We start from the raw sequence: 5,411 nt of genomic DNA on the forward strand, positions 1-5,411 counted from the left end.
AAAAAAAAAAAAAATACATTCTAAATATGGCTATCTAAGTGTATGAATAATCAAAAATTACGACTTGTGTTATATATACATAATGGCTTACATACACATGATGTGATGATGACTATCTAAATGTAGAGACTCCGTTAGAAGAAGAAAATCGGCAAAATTTACGGTTGTGCTATATGTACATAATGATTTACATACACATAATGTTGTGAGATATGATTGTGTTGGAATTGCTTCAAAAAAAAAAAATCTTTATTTTTTGATACCTCATATGTATGTAAATCATTATTTAACTCAATTATATACAAGTAACATTATTCCAAACTTTATACTCTATCTCTTTTCCTTCCCTTATCCTTATTTGAGACACCTATCATGTTAAAAAAAATCATACTAACCTCCTATATTTCTAATTTTGAGTATCACGTACATCTCAATAATTTTTTGAGTTATATATCATCTAAAATGAGAATAATATATCTAAAGTGTCATAATGAAGAAAAACATGAAATTACCTATAATTAGTTGTAGTTAATTTGCTCAAAGTAAATAATAAGAATATAAATTTACACAATTATATACTGAGATTATTCGACATTGTTTAAATTTTAATCATATAAGTTTACTATTTTTTTGATAGGTGGTAATTAGATAATTTAAATTTAAACGTCTATTCATTTGATTTCAATGCTACGTGGACTAAGAGTCTTTAACTATAAAGTTTTGACTCCGATAATAAGTGCATTTTGTGCACTTGTTAAGACCATATTACTAACTTTTTATGTCATGAAAGTGTTGACTTCTACTTAATTTGGGTAAATTTTCGTTTATTTCAGTGATGTACCTGTTTTTAAGCAATCAGAAAAGAAAAATGATGAAATCCAAAGTATGAGGACTAAATTGCAATATTTTAATAGCTGATTCGGAACGGAAAAAAAATGAAGATTCAAGATGTTACGAGTTCAATTGGATGCAATTAGAAGTTGAAGTGTTGAATTTGCAAGAGAAAAAAAAATATAATATTGAGGCTTAAAGTTTTGCTTGGGCGACAACCCAGACCATTCGAAGCGAAAAACTAGTTTTTATCTAGAATTTGAATCCAACAAGAAAACTTTATCTTGGACCGATTTTGCACGAATTCTAAGTATTTTGGGACTTGTTGGAGAGTGCCATAAATATGAAATATTAACTATCAACACATAATTAGGGTGGAGAATCAATTGCAAAAGGAGGCAAAAACAGATTAAAACTTAACATCAAGATTAAATTCAAGAATTTTCTGGTGATGAACAACTTTTGCTTTTTTCTTCATTAGATGTTAGGCTAAATTTTTTTGTGCTAGGAGAACGATGAACCACATGATATAAATTTTTGATTTTCAATTTTACATATTTGACTTCAAAACACGTTTTGAATATTGAATAATTTATATGAATTTCTTTTCTTCACGATTATTATGCAAGGTCGTTATGTAAATGCGGTGACTTATTTTATGCATTCAAAAGAAAGGAAATAGGTTCGACATGATATAGATCGTTATAAGGTCTGATAAAGGATAGAGATGTACCGTTATGTATCATGTAAATCTTTAAGTGTTTATAAAAATTATGCATTTTTATATGTTCGCATCCGTCATAGACATATAATCGGGTCATATATGAGAGTACGTTTAATATTACTCGAGAGAGATTGTTTCATAAAATAGGAACATTGATTATTCAATATTCAATCGTATTGTCAAAGTGTAAAAACTAATGTTAAAAAAGATTATTGTATGAGAATTCGGGATCCTAATACATTTGTCATGCATTAGAAGACATCAACTTGCATTTTACCCACAATTTGCATTTAATTTAATTCATTCATTCATAGTTGCATACATAATTTACTTTAGTTATAATTTCATCATAACGAACACATTGTATTATTCTTATTTCGGCTAAGGTCGGTAATAAAAATTGAACAAAAATCAATCTCCGTGAGACGATACTTGAACTCAAATTCACTTTATTATTTGTTAGCAAAACGTACACTTGCGGTGATTTAATTCAAAAGATAGTTCATGAACATCCTACATTAAAATGAGGATCTAATATTATGTCTTTTTTTTCTTTTTTTTTTTTAATGACTAGTTTAGGATTGATTTCCACTACAGAGAGACAATTTTTTGAAAATAATAATAATAATAAATCGTCATATGATACTAACGACCCCAGTTATGAACAATAGCCTATAGCTAACATGCGACTACTAATATCGAGAAAAATAAAAGAAAAAACCCCACCGTGAAAGCTGTGAGCCTTATAATTATTGAAGGAATAATTACCATATTCATTATTCATCCTAATCTTATTACGGCTAACGACTATAAAGCAGTCAAATTTTCTTTGAAAACGTCACGGTCCTTGTGCATTTGGATCTAGGTTTTTCTACTATTGTAAAAATTGAATAGATTAATCAATAAACTTGATGGAAATCCCAAGATTTTTGACACCCATTTTCATGAAAAAAATGAATTTTAGAATAATAGACTGATGTAGAACGTGTGGATAGAAACTAAGGAATTTTTTTTATTTACGTGCAATATTATTTTAATGAAGAATATGTGGTTAAAAGAAGAGAGAGAAAAAGGGGAATCAAACGACGATTTAATTTTTGTTTTCTCACTTTTTTCATTTTCTCGAGGAGGGGAAATATTATGAGCTCTTTTTTGGCCTTCATTTTTTAAAACATATTTTTTACTCAAATTCATTTTCAATTATTATAAACTTTCAATTATATATTTCATCAATTTTTATCAAAATTTATTAAAAAATTAATTTTAACTAAATCAAACAAGGGTCGATATAATTGGTGGGGGTTATTAGGTAATGAAAAATTAAGTATTTATTTAGGATAACTTCGAAAGTTGCTAAAAAAATTAAGATTAATTTTAACCTTACTTTTTTAAGGAACTTATAACTTTTATAATTTTTTATGAAAATAATTTTTTAAATACAATTTTCATAAAAAATTATTTAAAAGTTTTTATCAAAAATTTGTCAAAACAACCTAAACAAATGGTGGGGCAGCCCACATCAGTTTCCACTACATGATATTTTTGCCAATACAAATGATTGGTTATGGCCCCAAATCAAAAGGCATTTTTGACTTTGAAAATCCTACTTTACTCTGTCCTGCGATCTCTGAGTTGACGTTATATTCTCAGTTTATGATAAAGACAAGAAATGTTGATACTTCACTGTATTTTGACTTTTCAGTTACATGCACATTTGTGTACAAGACTCAATTTCCTCAATTTTATATTGAATTAAGTACAATAATTTTGACATCATAATTGACGATTTTCTCAAATACAAGAAGTGGGACCCATGATTAAAATAGTTACGATCCCACGATTATGAGTGGGTTGTCAAAATGAGTGTATAGCAGGTACTGTACACTCATCCTTATTCTTTTATATTTGGCTCATTTTTATAAATATACAAGTAATTTGTTTGTAAATTTTGAAAAAAATTCATAATTATTATTCACTTATTTATTATTTATTTTTATCCATTTATGATTTAAAATATTTATTAACACTTCCCAAACATGTTATAAGGTGAAGGCCCACTGTGTAGACTGAAGCAAGTTGATGAACTGGGCCCAGGAGTAAGCCCATGAGAATTGTAGCCTCACCTCACAGGATTACCTCCTATTTTAAATTAGGCCTAGTCCATTTGGTTAGCACTTATGATAGTTTGTGATTCTATTTCGTGGAAATTACATCCACACAGGCATATAACATTTCCAATTAAAAAATCAAGTTTATGGTTTATTTATACAAAAAATCAGGTTATAATTTCATATTTTAATAATAATAATAATAATAATTAATTTATATACCCACACCCTATTCTATCCACCCATTCAAACCCTAAACCAATTTCTCTCCTCTCTCTCTACCCTCTCCATTAGACATCGTCATTGCAGAGCGCTTCTACGAAGAGAAGCCACGCATCATCGCTGCGGTAGTGCCTGTGCAGCAACATAATCGCCCTTGTCACGGTGGTGCTGAGAAGAGAGTTGCGTGCAGCGGCGTCTTGCTATCGAAGCGATGCTAAGAAGAGGAAAACGTACCACTGCAATGATGCTCACATCGCCGTTGCAGCGACAATCATCAGGTGGTGGTGTTGGTTTTTTTCATTTTTTTGTTGTTGTTGGAGTGGTGGTGTAGGCGGTGGTAATAGATCTATTAGTGTCGATGTTGATATTGTCTTGATAGTGATTGTGGATTTGGTGGTAGTGGAATAGATGTAGGTGCTGGTTTTGGTGTTTGTATGGCATCGTCGGTGGTCATGGTGGTTTTGAAAATGATGGAGGTGGATAGGCGTTGGGTTGGATTGCCGTGACTCGTTATTTGGGTGTTATTTGTGTGATTGTGGCTAATAAAATGATTAATTTGTGATCATTGAATACGCTGTGACCTATAAAATTTTTTATTTGTGACCAATTTGAAAATTTGTGACAAGCGACCGATTAAATTAATTGTGACTTGTCAAAATTTTTTATTGTGATTGTGTGATCAATTAATTTAATAATATGTGATCAATAATTATATAATTGTGAACTTAATATATTTAATTAATAAAAAAATTTAATTAATTAATTAATATCTGCGTTTTGAAGTTTGAAACTAAAAACCTGGAAAATGAATTATCCCATACTTAATACCTGATTTTTGAATTTTTCCCTTCTATTTTTTGGGCCCAGGCAAAGCATAGCCTATTGCTTTCTAACGGGAACCTTTATGGACATTCAAATTCATTCCTAACCGTTAACACCAGTGATGCTACATAGTATTATTTATATATATACGTTTATAGCTTGCTTATTATGTCTACATTGATAACGGGAAACATTGTAGTGTTAGGATATCAAGGTGGAAGAAAGAGATAAATGGATGTTGTATATTATATATAGGGTCTTGCTAGGTGTACAGACTCACCCTTTACAGACCTCTTACATAGGTCTCACAATGGGGTGGGGTCAGCACATTTTGACCATTTTCTAATTCATGGAGTTTGGCGTGGGACCCACCTTCCATATGAGTGATCTGTGAGACTTTTGTCAGAATCTCTTCTGTACATATGAATTTATTCTTATATATAAGATTCACCACGAAACTCCTTACATGGATAATCTTTTTTAGAAAAAAGTACTCTTTCATGAATTCATTTTACGGCCAACCTATTCGTTTGATTTAATTTGTAAATAGCTTGTAATTAATTTGCATTGGCTTAATGTCTAAAGAAGTTAAATTTTTAAAGAAATAACAAAATTATTACATGATATTTGTATTTTATTTGAATAAACAAAAGCAATGGCTCCTTGCATAATATGAACGCCAAACATTCATAATTGGGTGTGAA

This window comes from Olea europaea, chromosome 1 (genome assembly GCF_002742605.1).
Source record: "Olea europaea var. sylvestris chromosome 1, O_europaea_v1, whole genome shotgun sequence".
In the NCBI taxonomy this organism is placed as follows: Eukaryota; Viridiplantae; Streptophyta; class Magnoliopsida; order Lamiales; family Oleaceae; genus Olea; species Olea europaea.